This window comes from Python bivittatus, unplaced genomic scaffold (genome assembly GCF_059951505.1).
Source record: "Python bivittatus isolate LINGU-HERP-01145 unplaced genomic scaffold, Pbiv_v1 ctg000070_np1212, whole genome shotgun sequence".
Lineage (NCBI taxonomy): Eukaryota > Metazoa > Chordata > Lepidosauria > Squamata > Pythonidae > Python > Python bivittatus.
The window spans coordinates 29,236,533-29,259,516 of NW_028277034.1; positions in this window are offsets into that span (position 1 = coordinate 29,236,533).

Consider the following 22,984-nt stretch of genomic DNA (forward strand, 5'->3'; position numbering starts at 1 on the left):
ATTTTAAAGCCAATGTCAAAATCAAATTAATAATTAGCAAAGGCAGCTAATATAATAAGAACCACCAATCAGAATAAACAATTCTGAGGAAGCCTGAGGAAGAATTAGACAAAATCTAATATTTTAAATATTTATATTAAGAGAACCCAAACTCTGAATGTGATACAGTCCATGTGCAGAAACCATAATTGATTTCCAAGTTAAATTCAATATTAGATTTGTTTCTGAAATACGAAGTTAATTTTGACATATATTTTGCTGCAGTTTAGTCTGCCATTTTTCCAGTGAGGGTCTTCTCTGTACAATACTTTCACAAATATTCTAGAAGAAACAGGAATCCATAGATAGAAATCAGAAGTAAGGATGGCTGGAGGCAAGATGACTGATGTCTGCTAAGTGGCTGGTGGTGTTAGTGTTTGGACTGTGCTGGGGAAGAAAAGGTACATTTGATCCTAAAGCATGTCAGTTTGTCTAAAAATGACAGAAGACATAAGTCCAGGAAGTAATAGCATGGGACAGCATGAGAGATGAGTCATTGTGGGACCATCAGAAAGAAGAAGTGCTGAGAGCTATATGCTAGCAAAGGAAAATTGTCTACAGTTTGGGGGGGAGAGATAAAATATACTTCCAGGTAACTCATCCATCTGAAATCTCTAAGAAAGAAACAGATCTACAGCATTAATTAGTAGGCTTAAATACACCGTGTTAAGAGACCGTGCAAAAATTTGGAAAATCAACACAGCTTAGAGAGAAAGGGGGGAACCAAACAAACCTAACACCACAGCACTTAAAGCAGATGCTGAAATAAACTAGAGACTGTATGTGGGCTAGAATCAGTCCACCAAAGTAACAGAAAAGACTTAAAAGTCTGTAAATTAATATGTTTATTGGAAAATATATAGGTTAATTTGGATATAAAGTAGAATTAAGGCTTTATTTTAGCAACAACAAAAAAAAAAATCTCCGGAAGTTTGAAAAATTGACCAGATTTGCCAAAGGATACGTTTTATAGACTTAATAAAAGGCAGTTTATTTATTTCAATTTTCCATGCTTTTCCAAAGTTATATACATTTATTTACTTTTTAAATATCAGAGACTTTAAGATACGAAGCCTCAGGAACATTTGGAGTTAGATTACATTAGGACTTCAGATGTCATAAATATGTTTCCTAGGAACCTTAGGACGGCCTAAATAAAAACAGTTTGTCATAAATCACATTCAAACAGACCCTTATATAACACCTGGGGTGGGGAGGAGGGGTGAGCTTGGTTTATCAATTTCATAATTGCCATTCCAGTCAACATAAGCTAACTGAAAATCTAATGATTATGCAGGTTTTTATTATCTGTCTCCTAAACTTCACATAGAAAAGCATTTCCTATTTTATGCTAAAGAAATGTTTTAATTTGCCTGCCATTAATTTTAATCTGAAATTGTCCTTCCCATTGTTTAAACCTTTATTTCATAGCATTTCATCCTAAAGCGCCTATATTTTTGTAAAATATGTTTCTAATGCGAGTGTTTTGTCAGTTTCCAGATCCATTTTTAAAATAAGATGGGAGAATTTGAGAAGGATATTCAAAATGACTTTTTACTATCACTGGGATATTTTTTGCAGCACAGAAAAGACACCAAATAAACCCTGAAAACTCTGTAGGTTGTTTCTCAGAAAGCTAGAATCATTATTCCATGCCATTAAATAAAGCATTTGCAAGCTAATCACCAATTTAAATAATATAATGTGTTCTTAATTTACTATGTACCTTTTTTATATCTAGAAAAGTCCTATGTAATATAAATGTACTTAGAAATTAGCTTTTTTTCCTCAGTTTATATGGCAGCCTTCATTCTCCAATTTACATCTCAGCCATTTGGGCTTCAATTATAAATTATAAGTTTAAGTTATGAATTCCACTAAAATCTCTCTCAGTCAGACATATTTCATAGCAGACATGAGTGGGCTATTTTGCAGAAGTATTAATATAGCTTTTATCCACTAAATGAACAAGACTAGGTACAGAAAACGCTAATTGCTTTAAACATGCCTTAATAATAATAAAGTTTTGCTTAATGCAATGATCCAATGACTGAAAAATTTCCATTACAAGTAATGGAAATCCCTATCTGAGTCCTATACCAATAATGAAAAAATTCAGATGGTAACTAAAATCTCTATAGAAACGGGGGTTCCCATTGATTGATATATTGGAACAAGCTCCACCAGTAATTAAGATTTTTTATTACTGCTCACTGCAGATAATAAAGAAGCCTTTCTTTCCCATTGGTATCCATTTCACTTAGTGGATCATGCTTAATGTGCAACCTAGTGCATTATGAGAATTTTTCAAAATGCATTCCAAACCATATACAGCTATACCAAACATTATTGTGCAGCAAAAATTTCCTATTCAAGGTTTTTTCCCCTTAAGCTTCCCATGATCAGTCCCAACTGTCCAGAGTCACTGAAAGTTGGGCAGCATATGAATTATTATTGTTGATTGCACAGTCAGCCAGATCTTTAGACTGGATTTGGCATTTCTATCCACCTACTGAGTCCTTCCAAGGACCTGGGGTAGGCAGATGTTGCTGTTTGATATCATTGCAGGATGTAAGGTGTTCCAAGTAAAGCTGCCTTTTGCAATAGTGAATTTGGGAATGCCGATGGTCTTCAGGTGGTACTCCAGACATTTTGGGATTGCACCCGAGGCGCCTATTACTATTGGTACTATCTTTGCTTTCTTTTGCCACAGTCGTTCTAATTCTATTTGCAGGTCTTTATATCTTGTGATTTTCTCCAGTTTTTTGTCTTCTACTCTGCTGTTTCCAGATATTGCAATGTCCACTATCCAGACTTTTTTGTCTTTCTAAGCAACAATTGTTAAGTCTGAGGTGTTATGTGGGAGGTGCTTGTCTGTTTGAATTCTAAAGACCCAGAGCACCTTAGCTTCTTCATTTGCTATTACTTTGTCTGTTTTGCAGTCCTACCAGTTCTTGCTTACAGGAAGTGGTATTTGTTGCAGATATTCCAATGCATCACTGTTGCTACTTTGTCACGCTGTTGTCAGTCTGTGTGATCTTCTTGCAACAGCTAACTAGGTGGTCCACTGTTTCTTCAGCTTCTTTGCAGAGGTGGCATTTGCTGTCTGTTGCTGTCTTCTCAGTTCTGGCGTTGTTGTTGTTGTTGTTGTTGTTGTTGTTATAATTATTATTATTTACATAATACACTAATTAGTTCTAACATATATACAAATGTCAGTTATTGTAGTCTGACAGCCAGTTAATGAGACATGCAAAACTGGTCCTGAGAAACCACAAATCTGTCAGACATTTCCAACTGCAATGGGTATTATCAAAGGTGGTTGAGCTTGAAAGTTGTAGGCCAATATATCAATTTGAATTGTTCAGTATATTAAAACCTTCAATTTAAAATGCATCTGTTAACAACAAGATTTAAAGAATCTCTCTCTTTTCCTATCAATCGAAAAACTAGAAAGTATATTCAAGTAAACAAAGAAGCAGAGAGAAAGAAGTGGGGAAAAGGTTGGACAATATCTTGGTCCAATCTGTCAGTCTCTTTGATTACTTTTAACATATAAAAATTGCACTGACACTGTATAAACAGTTTGATATTTCTGGGATCCTTTAGTGAGTCCTCAGTCTGAACCTTTGTCCTATTTCATAATAAGAAATAAAATTATGGCAGCCTGAATACAACAATGCATTGAAATGTTGTGCATTGAAGAGGAAGAAATCTAAGCAAGTGAAACCATAGTCCTCTTTCAAAATGGAATGGTGATACATTTTCTGCCTTTCATGTCACTGTATCCTGAAGGCTCCATCTTTGACTCAATACATGAGTTGGAATTTTTGAAAGTTGTAAGTGTGATTTAGAAATCAAATGTCTCTCTCTGTCCTTCTGCCAGAAAGTGTAGCCTTAATCTAGGAACCATCACAGCTGTTCATATCAGAGTCAATAAAGGACTTTGTTAATTGGCTATAGATTTTCTTTATTACTGATAATTTACATGGGTGTAATTGAGAAAATGGTGTGATGCCTGTTTAAGAAATTATTTCCTGTCTAAGACACAAAAGATAGAACAGTATACCTGGCAACATCCCATAGACAGATTCTAGGGTCTAGAATCTACACTGAAATAAGTAGCAGGAGCATGCAACTTTGACCCTTAGAAAAAAGGCAGATTGCCCTTCGGATACAATCTATTTGAAGCCTGTTACAATAATAACTTTCTCTCTCTCTTTTTTTTTTACTAGATTATGTTACAGATAACAAATGAAACAAATTCACAGAATCACTGAAAGAGAGTTGAAAGGAACCATAGCCCCCATATATTGCAAGAATGCAAAATAAAGTATTCCACAGACAGTTGTCTAGCTTTAGTCATAACACAACCAAAGTAGGGGAATCTATTATGCCTTTGGGTAAATGGTTTCATCTCAAACGACTCCATCCCTTAAGACTTGGTTATGCCAGCAGGCCTGGGGAGCCCAGGGGATGGGGCATTAGTGAAGTGGCTCCCTTATTTTTAACATCCTTATATTCTCTGTTTTATTTTGCTTTTTATATTTTTAATGTATTTACTGACTGTTTTTAGCTTTGTTGTACACTGCCCAGAGTGTGGTGAGATAGGCGGCTATAAATTGGTTTAATAAAATAAAAATAAATAAATAAAATTGTGTGTTCTGTTCTATTCTTTACACTGAAACACATATTGATTTTTAGAGATCCAAAACATGTTGCTTCTTGAGAAAGATCTGTATCTTTCAGAAAAATAAGTATATTCTTTTGAATCACCATTTTTATGTCTCCCTACATCTACAAGATCTATATCGTCCATCATATCAAAAAATATTTTCAGTAATTTACCTTGTGTTGTCTTGTTACCTTCCACAGAGGTCTTGTCTTTTTGTGGGCAAACCACTCCAATCCAGTCTCCCATTAAACATTAGTTTTCATATAAGAAGTCCATTAATTTTTCCATAAGTCCTTAAGTTCCATAACATAAGAATGTTAGTTTATCTTCATTTGGGGTATAAATTCCAAATATTAAAGTCTTAGCCCCATTTAAACTAATTTCAAGCCCCACATCTCTGCCATGGTCAGCAATCAATATCAGTTCTGGTTGTAATTGTAGGTTTTTATAAAAAACAACTCTATTTATTTTATTTGTTCCTTCCAAAATAAACTCTTCATCTAATTTTTTATATATCAAATATTTTTTATCCTTTCTTCTAAAATATATTTCTTGTAAACAAACTACATCTTGTTTTAATTTTTTCAAATTATGGAAATAGTTGTTTGGTTTTTTCAGGAGTGTTTGCTCCATTTATATTCCACATTAGGCATTTAAAATCCATAATATTTTGGATTTCTAAGAATCTGCTTACATGTGTTAACAAAGCAGAGATATTGCCAAAGACGTTTTCAGATCATAACCCAGTGACTTTAATATTCAAATGGAAACTACATGCTTCAGATGGAGGTTAAATTAGACATTACTACAAAAAGAATTAATAATGGAAGATTGTAAAAATAAATTGGAAGAATTTTTTGAATAATCTTAGAAAAGGTACAGATATAAGGATGGTTTGAGATATAAGTAAAGCCTTTATGAGAGGACATTTTATATAGCAGAACAATAAACGTAAAAGGCAAAGACAAGAGAAATTACAAGCAATTTTAATGGAGATAAAAATAAAAGAAGAACAATTAAAATGATCTGTGGAAAAGAAAACCATTTCACAACAAATAAAACTTTTACAATGGAAGTTTCCAGTGCTAACAATAAGAGAAATGGAAATAAAAGTAAATTATGCAAAACAAAACAAAACAAAATTGAGCTTGCAAATAAGCCGGGAAAATGGTTGGCATATAAATTATGAATAGAAAAGGAGAAAAAAATATATATTAAAATTACAAGATTGAAAACTTATGACAACAAATAAAACAAGTATGCAAAGAATATTTCATCTATATTATTCAAAATTATACAAAGGGGAAGAAGTTATCCTGGCAAAAGTTGATGAACATTTAAAGAAGCACAATTTACCAAAGATAACTGAAGAAAAGAAACAAATGATGAATGGACATATAATAATAAGGGAAGTTTGTGAAGCCATAAAAAAGACTAAAATAGGGAAAGCACCTGGACCAGATGGCTTACAAATATGGAAAGATTTTGAAATACCCAGAAAGGAGGAATAGTTGGTGAAGATGACAAAATTTGCAGAAATGGCAAAATTAACTTGCTTGATCAGGGAGAAGACAAGTGCATTTATTAGTGACTAGAAATCCCTTATAGACTTTTCGCTGAAAATGGAAAAATATTAACTGGTGACTTATGAATTTGAGGATAAAATATGGGAAGAAGGGAATTATGATGTAACTTTAAAGAGGGAAGATAAATGATAAAATTATTTGTAACTGCTGTCAAGAAGTAAGAACCTGATTCTTTATATATTTTTAAATTTCTTTTTTTTTCCTTCTCTTTTCCTTTCTTTTTTCTATTTACTTTTTCTGTTTATTCACTTGTTCTGTATTTTTCTTTATTCTTTTTCTTTTATTTACATCTGTACATTTGTTTTTATTACTGTATAAAATCCTTTAATAAAAATTATTTTAAAAAAAGAAAAGAAACACTGATTTATTGACAGATTTCAACAGAATTATGAAGCCTAAAGAAGGGTGGAGTTACATCCTTTATAGACTTATACAAATTATTAATTTATTTGATTGGTTACAGTAAATAACAGTTATTTAATGAGACTGATAAAGTTAATACACACACACATACATACATACATACACGTGTGTGTATGTGTGTGTGTGTATTAGTTGCATAGTGTAATAGGGTGGAAGAATGCAGTAATATATCCTTATACAATAGATTCTTTGAATTAAAGAAAGGATTTAAGAATTTTGTCTGAACTTGTTATTTTACCATAGCTGCTATTGAAGAACTTTGACTTCCCAGCACTGTTTGTTAATTCCTTGTGCCTAGGTTCACATTCTTGTGGTTAACATTTTAACTATTCCTATTAATACTTGTTACATTCTGTACATCTGGCAGTTCATAGCATCCAATTACTTTTGAGCTGAGTCAGAAAATTGTATTGTGAAGAGAAATATGTGTGGGTTTGGACCTATCAGATTTTGTCTTACATTAATTGCTAGATTCATATTCTGCCTTTCCTTTCACATTGGGGTCCCACAACAAGCTTGTGTTGCAGACTAAATTGAGAAAGAAAAATCACCCAGTAATTTTCATGGCTATGAGTGGACTTGAACCTGGCGATCACCAGTCCTAATCTAGTGGGGGGGGGGGAGGAATGAGAGAGAGAGAAACTGAAATGAATGTTAACAATTGGTGGCTTAGTATTTTACCTATCACTACTGTTATGCCGTGGGTCCCTTGAATTTCACATTTCTTTTTCTTTTTCTTTTTCTTTTTCTTTTTCTTTTTCTTTTTCTTTCTTTCTTTCTTTCTTTCTTTCTTTCTTTCTTTCTTTCTTTCTTTTTCCTTTCCTTTCCTTTCTTTTTCCTTTCCTTTCCTTTCCTTTCCTTTCCTTTCCTTTCCTTTCCTTTCCTTTCCTTTCCTTTCCTTTCCTTTCCTTTCCTTTCCTTTCCTTTCCTTTCCTTTCCTTTCCTCTCCTCTCCTCTCCTCAACTCTCCTCTATATAATCTATGTATTCCTAAACCTATGCATAGCAAAATTGTATATTGGAGGACCCATAAATAACTATTATAATAATCCAGATTGGTTGGCATTAAAAATGTGAATCAAGAGCTCAGCACACTGCTGAGACAGTAAGCTTTAATTCTTACACCCAGTGAAATTCCTGAGATAGTATTAGAGGTTTCTGACTTCCAACTTTATCATATGTACTGAGCGGAGAAACTTTGCTATTGATGTTATTTAAACCTTGTAAGAGTCTTACTTACAGTCCTCTATTAAGTCATCTTTAAAGTACTGTTAATATTGATTAGAAGTGTTTATACTGCCAGTCATGGTTCACTTATATTTTCAAAATTGGCACTAACATAGCAATTCTGTCTTTTTTTTCTTATTTGTCTATTATTTCTCTTCCTCTCTCATTGTGTGTGTGTGTGTGTGTGTGTGTGTATGCGCATTTATTTAAAGTGGAAAACTGGTAAGATGATTACAGATATAAATAATAGATAAGCACTGTTCTTGCTTTTCACTAATTTTAAGATCCTGCTGTGAAATTAGTTGACAGTACTATACTTAGTCAACAGCAAAAGAACAAGCAGTCAAGAAATATGCTGCAGACTAGCATTTGCTAGAGCAGCCAGGAAGGCCTTGGGAAAGATATTCAGATGCTGTTATGTGTCTATACTTAAAAAGATCAGAACAGTGCAAGTGAAACTCTAAGGAAGTGAAAGCAGGACTTTAAAGAAACAGGATAGGAAGAGTATTGATGCTTTTGAAATTTAGTGTTTGAGAAAACTCCTGAGAGTTTTCATGGATAACCAAGAAAACAAACAAATGAATCATTGAACAAATCAACCCAGAGTTGTCACTCAAGGCACAAATAACCAGGCTTAAATTATCCTACTTTGGACACATTATGCGAAGACCTAGGTCTCTGAAGAAGGCTCTAATGTGGGAAAGCTGGAAGATGATCAACAGCAAAGTGGATGGACTCAGTTGCAGTGGCTATGGATATACTGTTGGAAGACATGAAAGACCAGGATAGAAGCAGATCTTCATGGATAAAATCTAACTATGTGGGTGCTAAGGTCAACACCAACTTGATGGTACATAATCAACCAATCAACTATACTTAGAGATTAAAGAGACATCAGGATTTTTCTGTAGAATTTAAGTTCAATAAATAGAAAAGTTTTATACAAATTTGTGACATATTTGATGTTTTTTGAACTCTAGCTTGAATCATAACTTGCCATCATGGCCAACAATGTGAGATGAAAGGAAGTATAACTGAACAATCTCTGAGAATCCATGCATTGGCCATTCCTGCCTTCTGTAATATTGCCAAGGGAAGTTAATGTTTTAGTATCTACAATCTTTAAATAACATTATGCTTTTCTACCTATCAAAATAAGTGCATGCAGTCCAGAAGGGAGGGAGGGAGGGAGGGAGAGAGGGAGGGAGGGAGGGAGGGAGGAAGGAAGGAAGGAAGGAAGGAAGGAAGGAAGGAAGGAAGGAAGGAAGGAAGGAAGGAAGGAAGGAAGGAAGGAAGGAAGGAAGGGCAGGCTAAGCATTATCTTGTATCAAGAATTAGTGTTTAAGTAAGACAATCCGTTTTTCCATAACATATCTTAGTTCATGAAAAACTGTCCAAAGGTAGAAACTTGCCTTGGACATTTATGTGTTTTAAGACATTTTTCCTCAGAATAACTTATCCAAAGCTTAAGCTCATTATCAAAAATGTTTGACACTGATGCTGCTTTAGTGACTTATAAAATTATTTCTGACTTTATAATGTTTTATTATAAGTCACTCTGTCAAAAAACAAATGTGCCCTCTCAAACCTATTAAATATTGCTCACTTTGACAAAAGAACTAGTAAGAAGACATAAGCTATTTTAGAAACAAAAATAATATATATAAATAATATATATTAAGAATTCCATATATATAAATTGGTAATTAATCTATAAGGTAAATATATTTTATTCATATGTTTCATATGATGAAATTTGGTGTAAAGTAAATTCTTTAGTTTAATAGTATTGTTCAAACAGTATCTGAATATTAGGAATATCAAATCGGTATTAACAATGTTTAACAATACTACCATTTGGTGTAGTATTAATGAGAGATCTCTAAAAGTAGACATGGTCCATAGACTGTTCTGAATATTTTAGACTGTCAGAAGCCACTATAATTCAAGCGAACTGTACTTCCTATAAACTGATAGTATTTCCACTGTAATATTGTCCATTTTGTCATTATCTTTATTATAAAATTCCATTGTCATTTCTCATTGTTAAAAGTGGCAGTCACAAAGGGAAGGAGAGAAAGAAAGACAGTACATCAGTTATTTAAGAGTCTTTTACATATGCTTTACATGTAATACTACTGTTAACAGTAGTCAGAATTCAGTAAATAGCTTAGTCTGTTTAAATGTTATTGTGTCTCTTTCTTTAAATGTTCACCAGCAGTACATTTTTTACATATATATAAGTAATACTAATATATAAAAAATACGTAATATCTGGATGGTTCTATTTACCTAATTATTATTTCTTTGTTTGTTTTATATTTTCTCCAGTAGCTCATGTATTTTCTTCTGCAATTTTATTCCAATAATAATCCTGTGGTTGGGATGTGTGATAGTGACTCGGCCCAACTATCTAGTAAATTTCCATATCTGGAGAGGTGAATACAGGTCAACCTGGTCTTCTTCCAATGTTTTAAGATATACAAACATTCTTTATGAGGGATCTTAGAATTATGACAATCTCCTATTCTGCAAAATTAGATAAACTACATGGTTAAATGACAACTCTTCTGATAACAGCTTCTTAGCTTCTTCAGTGGGAAAGAATTCAGGATAAGATCCTCCAGTATATCCTTGTGCTTATCAAGTTACTGGTACAAGAAGGAAGAAAGCTGTGGTAGCTTTCATGCCATTAAATTAGCATGAGAATAAAAATTCCTACAGACCATAATTAGCTCTTGTGCAGATTGTGGCAGAGGTCTCTTCAGTACATCTGCTTTGAGTGTTCCAAGGTCAAAATGGCACAAAAAGCGATATTGATTTTTTAAGGCACTGTTGAATGTATTTCTGTGCATATTTTTTATGAAAATATAAGCATCAGGAACTTTCTATGAGACCAAGTTCTTGTTTCTATGGAGATATAATGAAGCACATTTATAAATGTGAGTACCGCCTCACCCCCAAAGTGTTCTGCAATTTCCCCATCAAACTGTGAGTATACATTACTCTCCAGCATGTTTAGTTAATAGGAAAATAATTCTTTTTTTTTTCCTCTTTGCCTTCAATGAATAGTACAAAAAGAATCACATTGTTTAATGATATTTCTAGTTGGGGACTAAATTAAAATAATTAATAGAGCTTTTAACACTGAGTCTAAGAATTACATTTCCCAGGTAGTCTTGTGCCAGCAAGGATACTGGACCATTTATTTTACCTAGTTGCCGAAGTGAAGAACTTGAGAATTGCTATACTTTATCAGCCCAATACACCCTTCATATTTTGCTTTTCGGTTCAATGTAATATTTCAAAAATAAAACAAATGCGAAACAGTATTTGTGTTGTGTTCTGCTGAATTCTAAAGACAGCAGAACTATTCCTGAGACCAACATAAGAGAAAACCACTCACACACATCTTCTCTAATGTAAGGATAGCATGCATACGAGATGTAAACCCAAAAGATTCCATACTTTCATGCCATAACTCTGTTTCAACTTTAGAGCAGAGTAAGTAAATCCCTGTATTTAACAGACTACAGTTGGAAGACTTTGCATGACTCCTACTTTAAAAAGGCTACTGTAGTGCTAGGAAAGGTTAAAGCAAAATGATCAAATTACAGGAGCATGGTTAAAATAGCTATGCCCCCCCCCTTTAGGACGTAGACAACTAAGGGGGGTAAAATGATAGAACTTAATTTGATTGCACAGATGGAGGTGGAAAGAAAAAGTTATTTCCATCTACATCTGGCAAGTTATTTCCTGAAATGTTTAGATAGTGGAACTGATTAGCAAGAGATGCAAGATAGATCTACAAAAAAATAAAATAAAATGAACTCCTACCTATTCCTTCAAGTAGGAATGAAAAAGAACAAAAAAGAGCAAGAGAGTAACATATCATAAAGAGGTAGCAGCATGAGTTAAATTGACTTAACTTACTGGTTGCAGTTTACAAAATAGACCAACAAAAAACCAACAAAAAACCAGTGAAATAATTTAGTTCTTAGATATTCCAGGACAATTCAGTTCTACAAAATTTAACTCAGGGATAAACATTCCCACCATTAGCCACAGTCTGAAGTTCAATATATCACTTGTAGATGTAGAAACTGCATGTCAAAAAATGCAGGTTAATAGTTACAACATGAATAATGAAAGGGAGTAAGGCTTCCGTTTGATTACTGATAAGCAGAAGTATCCCAATCCTAATGAAAATAAAAGTCAATTTCTTCATTTGATTTTATTCCCTTTTATTATTTGGTTAGACACACTATAATTTTGCAATAATAATGAGCAATGTAATAAAATAGCAAAACAAGGAAAACAATCAAGGTATTTCTGCTCACTATATAGAAATGTAAGAAATATCATTAGAAAACAAGAATGAGATTTGGTATTTTTGCAAAAAGGTTAGAACTTGTCATCCACTGAAAAGCTAAGTGAAGCAGTTGCTAACAGCAACATTGTAAACAGATAACTTTAGAATTCACTGTTGCTGTTGGCTAATGTATAGGGATATGGTGAGCAATATTTGATGGGTTTTACATATTTACTGTAACATAAGCTTAGACGCTAGCTAGATGCTATGACAGTTTAATCAAGTGAGAAGCCTAGTTGAAAGTAAGATTGACTGAACTGGACACTGTACTTTTACTTCCAAATGCTTTTGAGCTATCAGGAAAATAGAATTGTTATATAATTAAACACAAATACTGAGCTATTCAAAGTGAAGTAAATGGTATTGCTGGTTGTGTTGTTATTATTCATAAGATGCACTTCAGTGTGTGTGAGAGACAGACAGACAAGGAGGCACAGTAAGTCTAAGAAAAATGTACTTGAAAGACTGGTAAAATTTATTAAGATAGAAATCCTGTATCTACTTTCTTGAGAGAATGAGCCATTTAACTCCATTGGGATTACTTCTGAGTAGATATATATAAACTTAATGTACATAAGTTCTGATTTTATAGCAATTTATCTTCTTGCACATTCAACTCAGAGAAAATAATGATCAGCTGAATACCTTTATTAACACATCCTTTATTGTCATGAATTTCTGAGCCAGATTTTGAAGTATTTTATTTTTGAATGTACTGATAAATAATTCTGTTTAAACAAATGTTTTCTATTATTTAATAATATTTACAATAAAACATTGTAAACCTGAATAAGTCTATTAAATATATTTTTATTTACATATCATTAAGACTATAGCTAATATATATATTATATCTTTCATTTTATATAACTTTAAACATAGAATATGCATAATAGAATTGAGGATTGCCCTTTTTTTATGCTCACTACCATAATAAGCATGCTACTTTTTCATTCTTGTTTCCTATAAACAGTGTAGATTTCTTTTAAAGCCTTTTCTCTGAATATAGATCTATAAATGATACTTTAAAAGATTTGAAGTATCAAATGAATAGTTTTAATCTGAAATTAATAATAAATCTACTTTCAAAACATAGAATTTGTTTGTGTTAAACTTTTCAAGGAAATGTGTGATATTATAGGTACCTGAAAGAGCTGCCAGCAATCTTTGGTATATCAAAATGATCCCCACATTTCATATTTTGTTAATTCCAGAACATAATAAAGAGGATTCATATCACGGTTCTAGTAAAAATGTAATTAAAATGGATGCCCAAGCTTTTTCTAATTACTGTAAGGTGAATGAGAAATTACTGGAAGTCAAAAGTAAGGCTTCTGCCCTGACAAATAGCAGTATCCAAAAAAACATTTGTAAAATGAACTATAGCTGAAGCAAAAGAGGTTTATAGAGAAATATGAGAAGATTCTGAACAAGGAGAACTGATAGCATGGAATCTCAGATGTATTTTCCACATAATCCCTCTTTCCTTCAGAGATATTTCTACTGCCAGAGCTATTCATAGTTTTATGCCACGACTTGTTCTGAAGATGTAGGAAGAACAATCGATTTGATAGCATGTCCTTACCAAAGTCTGTTCTTCTGATCCAGAGATTAGAGAGTTCCAATGAAGTAAGAACCTCAGTGTCTAGTGCCTGCAATGCTACCACACTAAATTCCCTGAAGTGTTCCCTTTCCCTGATGCTGGAACAAAGTAAATCATTTCAGTGCACAACTTAAAAATTGTTGGGAGAGAAGAATCTCATGGAGCTGGCTTTTCAAAAGGGCTGATAATAACCATGTTTCCATCCCTACTTCTGCAATCATTGACAGAGTTATGTACCATCTGTAGAACATTTTCTACCAGTTTTCCCTTAAATTGTAGCTTGGACTAAACTGTATTGATTTTTTCCAGAATGATTCCCATTGATCCACTGTGATAACTTCTCTCAAATTTTGCAACCATACAGTTTTTTTAATTTGTTCTGTTTCCATATCATATTTCCATAACAATTTATGAATACATACTAATAGATTATCTTGATTTTGTATAAGCATTTAAAATTCTGTCATCTTTCTTAAAGTTCCTCCTTTTTTGAGATTTTAAATTTTTTTTTACTTATTTGCAGATACATTAATAATGGTAACTTCCTACCTTCATTGACCAGTTCATGTTCTTCCTTTAATCTATTTTTGTATCCTGATATATCATGTTGGCATATGTAATTACATCTTTTTTTACTGTAGTTACCCTTAGAGTAAAAGGTGTTTGATTATAATGCTAATGGGGAGGTAGCTACACTTACCTTTGCTTTTAGAAGACTCCAAATTTTTAACAAACTTCATCTTAGAATATGTCTTTTCATCTTTTGTTTCTTTCTACTACAAATACCTGTGATGTCCATTGGCTAGGCCTGCTCCATCTATTATTGATGTTCTGTTATTTGGAGATATTATCCATTCTGTTTTCCATAATAGGCAACTTGGTCTATAATACAGTTTAAGAAAATGGAAAATGTTAGACTGCATCTTTCTTTTGATTCTTATACTTGTTGGTTTCCCACTCCATATAAATCTGTTAATTGTTCTTTCAGTTAATTGGTGCCATTTGGAATAGAAAATTCATCATGAGTAATATATTCATTTTTGTTATTTGCATGTCTTAACCAGGAAAGTTTTAAACGTTTCTACCTTTTGAGGTCTTGTTTTATTTTTTTGTTATTTATAAGAGCATCCTATTTTTCTCCATAGGCTCTAAATTATAATGAAGAATGAAAGTTTATGATATGTATAGCTTTGAGGAAGGGGACAAAATAACCAAAGAGACATTGTGCTAACTGCCTCACCCACCCACCCCCAGTCCAGTTACCTTTTGACTAAAATATAGCACTAGTGTTAAGAATATTTTAGGTACAACAACTATGCTATGTGCAGTTTTCTGAAGGCACAGATATTTTGGAGGAATCATGAATAACATAAAATCATGCAAGGACAAAAAGGACAAAAAAACAATAATGATGACAATAGTCCTGGCCAATTTAGAAATAGTTACAATCTTTGAAGTTCAAGATCATGATTGTGTAAGTCTCAAGGCCACATGGAAAATACAACTCAGAGTGGGGAAATTCTGATCTCTAGGCCTAATCTATTCCATAAAACCTTACTGAGTTCAAAGCAGTATATTCCCCTTCCTCAAAGTTCTTTCCCTATTGAAGGAGAAGGCAGAATGTGAATGAAACACTTGGTGGGAGATGAAGAAAAGAGAAATGATAGCTCCACCCCACCTGCATGGTGAAAACTAATAACATTAGGACATGGAGCCTAGTATTGGGGCCTAATATTGAGGTTACTTCTTCCAAACCCTTCCCCTGAAACTTTCCAACATGACAGTGGGTAGAAGATAGCTCCAAACGTCCTGTCTTGAATTGTACAACCAAGTCTTCATCAATATTAAGTATAGTATAGCAGGCTCCACAACATAAAGAAGTACAGTCAGGTCCAGAAATACTGGGACATCGACACAATCCTAACATCTTTGGCTCTATACACCACCACAATGGATTTGGAATGAAACAAACACAATGTGCCTTAACTGCAGACTGTCACCTTTAATTTGAGGGTATTTACATCCAACTCAGGTGAACGGTGTAGGAATTACAACAGTTTGCCTATGTGCCTCCCACTTGTTAAGGGACCAAAAGTAATGGGACAATTGGCTTCTCAGCTGTTCCATGGCCAGGTGTGTGATATTCCCTCAGTACCCCAGTTACAATGTGCAGATAAAAGGCCCAGAGTTCATTTCAAGTGTGCTCTTTGCATTTGGAATCTGTTGCTGTCAACTCTCAAGATGAGATCCAAAGAGCTGTCACTATCAGTGAAGCAAGCCATCATTAGGCTGAAGAAACAAAACAAACCCATCAGAGAGATAGCAAGAACATTAGGCGTGGCCAAAACAACTGTTTGGAACATTCTCAAAAAGAAGGAACGGACCAGTGACCTCAGCAACACCAAAAGACCCGGGAGACAATGGAAAACAACTGTGGCAGATGACCGAAGAATCCTTTCCCTGGTGAAGAAAACACCCTTCACAACAGTTGGCCAGATCAAGAACACTCTCCAGGAGGTAGGTGTATGTGTGTCAAAGTCAACAATCAAAAGAAGACTTCACCAGAGTGAATACAGAGGGTTCACCACAAGATGTAAACCATTGGTGAGCCTCAAAAACAGGAAGGCCAGATTAGAGTTTGCCAAATGACATCTTAAAAAGCCTTCACAGTTCTGGAACAACATCCTATGGACAGATAAGACCAAGATCAACTTGTACCAGAGTGATGGGAAGAGAAGAGTATGGAGTAGGAAAGGAACTGCTCATGATCCTAAGCATACCACCTCATCAGTGAAGCATGGTGGTGGTAGTGTCATGGCGTGGGCATGTATGGCTGCCAATGGAACTGATCTCTTGTATTTATTGATGATGTGACTGCTGACAAAAGCAGCAGGATGAATTCTGCAGTGTTTCGGGCAATATTATCTGCTCACATTCAGCCAAATGCTGCAGAACACATTGGACAGCGCTTCACAGTACAGATGGACAATGACCCAAAGCATACTGCAAAAGCAACCAAACAGTTTTTGAAGGGACAGAAGTGGAATGTTATGCAATGGCCAAGTCAGTAACCTGACCTGAATCCCATTGAGCATGCATTTCACTTGCTGAAGACAAAACTGGAGGGAAAATGCCCCAAGAACAAGCAGGAACTGAGGACAGTTGCAGTAGAGGCCTGGCAGAGCATCACCAGGGATGGAACCCAGCGTCTGGTGATGTCTATGTGTTCCAGGCTTCAGGCTGTGATTGACTGCAATGGATCTGCAACCAAGTATTAAAAAGGGAAAGTTTGATTTATGATTATTATTCTGTCCCATTACTTTTGTTCCCTTAACAAGTGGGAGGCACATATGCAAACTGTTGTAATTCCTACACCGTTCACCTGAGTTGGATGTACATACCCTCAAATTAAAGCTGACAGTCTGCAGTTAAGGCACATTGTGTTTGTTTCATTCCAAATCCATTGTGGTGGTGTATAGAGCCAAAGATGTTAGAATTGTGTCGATGTCCCAATATTTCTGGACCTGACTGTATAATTATGCAAAGAGGGTTTCCTTATCCAAAAATTATCTCAGTTATTTTGCTCCTTTGCCTTAATATGTACTTGTCAGGTTCAGCCCAAAGAACTCCAAGAGACCATTCAAATACAGTTCTGTTGTGTTTATTAGCTTCAACCTCAAGACAGAAATCTCCCCAGACTGAACCCTATTTCCCAAGCCAGCCAGCCACAACACTGTGAATTCCTTAGGGAGGTGCCAGCCTCAACTTCTTGAACTTCCCACACGCCTGTTGGGGGCTAAGAACACGCTTATCTCCCTGAGCCTGGCCTTCATAAGTCAATTCCATCACAGTACTCTTGTTCAAGAAGAGCTTTTAAGAAAGAAGAGAATGGTGACTCTTCCGCCGGTTCAGTACTAATCATCTTCAACTGTAAAAGGAATATAGAACAATTCTTTGGGGAATCAAGAACACATTAATTAGAAAACATTCTATTCCTAAATACAAGCATGGCAATAGCTAAATTGAGCTTTCAGAAATAATTATAATTTATGATTAATTTCTTTTACTATTCAGATTTCTGTGGGATTTTTTGCTTATTGCCAGTTGCAATATCATTCTTCAACAACTATTAAAGCCTAAATTTTGTAATGAAACTCCTTGTATGCCACACAGATGTGGCTTATGCATTATTTTCAAATTACAAGATTATCACCAGTATACTTTTTTTAATTAAACATTGTATGATGTTAGTTCTGCTCTCTTTCTTTAGAGCCATTAGCATACAAATATAATCACTGGTTAAATCTGCAAGTCTTAGAAGGTAGGGGACCAGAGATTATATTTCAAAAATAATAAATTTGACTAATGCTTTTTTTAACAAATCAACATTTCTTATGAAATAATTGAAATTGTTAATATAAGTGATGAGGACTGAGATAAAATATCAGCATTATTTATATAACCACTTTCTATTGCATAAACAACAAGGTTTCAGCAACATATGAATGCCTAAAGCACATTTCAGTGGGAAAGAATTAAAAATGCATTGCCTCTTTTAGGAATATCTCTATAACTGGCCCATTTGCATCTTGAGAAATTCTATAGATCAGGTGTGGTTAAATTGTTTTTGTTCCTGACTTCTATATGCCTGGGAGCTTATGGAGCCACAACAACCCCTCTTTTGTCCCTTTTCTCAATGAAGGAGACAGGGAACTCTTAGTCTTGTTCTGCCTTTTCTACTGATCAAACAAAAGATACTAGAATCAGGAGTGGGTTTTTCTGTTGATTCGTTTATGGAATTTCCAGAAATTCCAGTAAGTCTAAAGAATTACAATGTATACAGGCAGTTCAAGGTAATCAAGCAACTACATATATGGCATGCTTAATCAGTCAATAACAACCATAACCCCATACATTAAGTCCATTGTTTGTTTTCATGACAAAAGTGTTCTGTGGAGTATGCAGCAGGAATCATTACCCCTTGCATCATCCTACACAAAGCAGTTTATTCATCATGTGTTTTCCAGAAAGAAAATGTATGGCAGCAGATGTAGCAAGAATTACTGTTCATGAACTTCCATAATTTCTAGGAAAGTATGAGGTAGTCAACATTACATTACAAATAGATTGGAAGACAGGAAAAACATTGAGAAGGGAGGTGGGATAGATCAGTTTGACATGGCTTAAACAAAATGGGAATTGAAAGCCAACACTTACTTCTGGTTACTTACTTCTGGTTGGATCAGCCTGATTTTCCCTTCATTGTGGTCCTGCTAGAGTAAAACTCTCCCATCTGTCTTTCTTCCTTTGGTATTAAAAGACCATTTCATCAGCTGAAACTACCATATTTCCTTAGAGTAAAGAAACAAGAGAAGCCTAATTATTCTGTCATTGGCAGAGTTCTCCTTTGCTCTGCTGTCCCAAGGCAACTTCAGTTAAAAGGTTCAGGTAGAAGATAATGGGAAAGGACTTAGCCACAGCAAGTCAGAGCACATAATACTTGACTAGATACTGAAATATAAAGCAAACTCTTATGTAGAATTGCTTCTGTGGTTTGTACGAAAGTGGCATGGCTATAACTGTGAAAGTACTTTGCGGGCCACATATTTAACCATATTATTGGTCATATAATGGCAGAAACTCAACTTAGGAGCAGTGATCATGGAGCACCAAGCATCTAATTTTGACTAATGAGCTGGAGCTACTCAGCTCTCTGAAATGTTAATCGTCATGGTCAAAAGACATTATGGAAAGCCATCTGTCATTCTGCCAGATGATTTGCAGGAAATTTTGTCCTTTTTTTCCCCCCAGTGCAAGACATTTCTGCTGCTGCAATAGGATTAAATTAAATGCAGGATTAGATATAGGAGGGCAAGGCATTTATATTTTTATTTAACTAGTCTTTGAAGAAAACTAATGTTGTTTTGTTTCTCTTAAAAGCAGTTCCAAAAATCAGTGTTATTAGGACAAGCTTGAAAAAAGTCACAGTTCTTGTTCTTCTAAGAACTGTAATACTAAAGAAAAAATGCATTCACTCTCTATTTACCTATATTATCTTATTAAGTATTGTATATATTCACATTTTTAAATTATGCAATTTTTATGGCAAGATGCCTGGCAATATTATATATTATATATTTATTTATTATTTATTAATATAATTTCTATAAAACCTAAATCTAATTAATCTAAATACCATACAAGAATCTCAAGCAGCAATCTTGAAACACAGTCAATCACTTTAATGTAAAACTAATGAAAATAAATAAAAAGATCCCTAACCCTAACCCCATCTTTCCCCACTATGTCTCAAGAGCATCTAAGGCCCATTTAAAAAGGAAAGGTTTAAGAAGTTTCCTGAAAGCCAGGATGAAGGGAACAAATATATCTCCACAGGAGTGTGTTCATAGAGTTGGGGCCACAAGTGATGTCCTCTTTCATGGGGAGAGGGGGTGACACCCTAATTAGACTTGCACTTAATGACCTAACAGGATGGCCAGGCTCATTTTGCATAAGGCAGTCCCTAAGGTCATATATTTTATGTAACTGGTTTTTGTTTCTAGAAATCTTTGTATCACTTTCCATTAAGCCATTGTTTAAAATCATCAGATTCTAATGTTTCAAAAATCACTGTGCCTTATTGATTTTAACCAGTTCCAGTTATTTATTAATAGCTTAAGGTAGGATTACCAGATCTCGGTTGCAAAAATCTAGATGTCCACTAGACAGCAGCAGAATGTTCTGCATCTCTGTATACCCATACTTGGTACCCATATTATAAGGAGAAAATACTGACTGATCAATAAAATGAAAGAAACACTTGTATACTCTATGAGAATGCATCTGAGAGTCTAATGTTCAGTGCAGCAGAAATGTTGGAGGCCTTCCACCTCTAGGTGGAAGGTACGGTGGAGGAAAGTTTCACTCCCTATGCTTCTCCACCAACTGTGTTCTAACTAAATACAGCCCAAAAACAGATGGAGATGTCAGGGAGGCTAGAGTTCCACAGAATTCTAAGTCTTTTTGTTTCTAAACAGTTCCATAAATAGGCTTTGAACTTTTATATTACTTGAAGCTGTAATAGTTAAGTTCTTCTCAATGGAGGATAATGAAAACAGAAGACAGAAATATTGTGTGTTCTCCCCCTTCCCCACCCCCATGGGTCAGCGAAACTTTGGATGTGGCATACTGTCCCATCACCACCACCACCAGTAGCATCAAAGGATTGCTCTGTAACACATTAATTGAGATGTTAATACAGAAATCAGGTGTATGATTTAAAGAGAGTTTGTATTTAACTTTCTGGAATACTAATTTTGAAAATGCCAACATATGGAGTTTGTTTATGCTATGACTATGAATGTTTTTAATTGTTACTATTGCTTGGGAATTTATGTTCCAATTACAATACCAGTAAATAAAGAACAAAAACTCTTAATTAATTCCACTATAGCTATTTTGATCTTATTATGAAAGATAATTGTATCCCACCATTTTGCTCAAATAATAATTAAAAAAAAAAGAAATGGAAGGCAGTTAGCAAAATACTATATGTATAATAATAAGTCAAACAAAATATAAACTATGGAAGCTTTTTTATAAATAAAAAGCATAGATGAAAAGCACAGTATGTTAAAAAGCCATCATTATAACTCATTCATTCACCAATTCAGGAAAACACACATACACACACACACACACACACACACACATCCCTAACCAAAATGAATTTAAGCAAACAATGGGAATAAAAAGAAGAGAGTAGTCAAAAGTAAAATGAAAAAGAATTCCACAATTGCCATGTGCCCACAGAATAAATATTTGTTTTTATACTGCTCATATTTTTACAGACCCTATTGGAACATCTTATGAAATTAAATACAGAGGTATTCATGACCATTAAGAGTCTGTGTGAGATGGGCAGCTATATAAATACAATGAATGAATGAATGAATGAATGAATGAATGAATGAATGAATGAATGAATGAATGAATCTGTTTACACAGGGTACTGTGAAACTATGGAATGTTACCAGATATGCAAAGACCACTAATTTAGGGGTTTAGACAGAATTCATGGAGGACTGGGCTATTAATGGTTACTGGTCTTGAAGGATGCACACTGTCTCCTAAATCATAAGGCAGCATACCTTAAATACCAGCTGTTGAGGAAAAACAGTGGCAGAGATTATTACCCTCTTGTCCATGATTGTGAATTTCCTATATGCTAGATTGGATGGGTTCTTGGCTTGATCCAAGACGGTTCTTCTTATGATAACATTTAGCACAACAAATATGATTTTTCTGACACCATTTCAAGAGGCAGAGGTAAAATTAGAGGTCCATCAGCATTCAGTTCCATACAAGAGACTAATGGAACATTTCCATATCATGTATTTTCTCCTTGTTGAAAAGGATAGATGGCCCCACTTCTGTGGTGACAGTTTGCAGCATTCTATCATACCAAACTTAAAGCAAAGACATGCCATTGTGTTAAAGGGTATGGGTTAGTGTTACCTGTAGGAAGCTCTTATCTCAAGTTCTATTGGGAGTTTCTCCACTATTAACTCTTTTCAAAATTCCTTGTTATTTAGGTGATTTTGCTACCCCCCAATTCAACTAAAATATTTAGGCTGTCCCAAAAATCTGTCCACAAAAGAACTCCCTGTAACTTCTATATATGAATCTATTCAAGTTCATATACTGTATATCCTGAGTATAATATATTGAAAATAATCTTGAAAGTAATAATGATAGTCTTGAGAATAAACTTACAGAGGACATCTCTTATACTTAAGTCCCTTGTCCTTAAATTAATGTGACCAAAGTCCATTTCATTCTTATTAACAAAGATGAAGATGACCCTTAAATCCCAGATTCCCATTTCAGACTTCCAGGAAATTATGATTTAAGACACTAAATTTAATTCAGCATGTCAAATAGAAAAGTGAGTATCCAAGATCATAACTCACAAATCAGCCCACTGTGATTTAAAGTATACCAGAATGTGTGTTAGAGTTAAACCAGATTGTGTTTTTTATTGGTAAAAGTATTACTTCT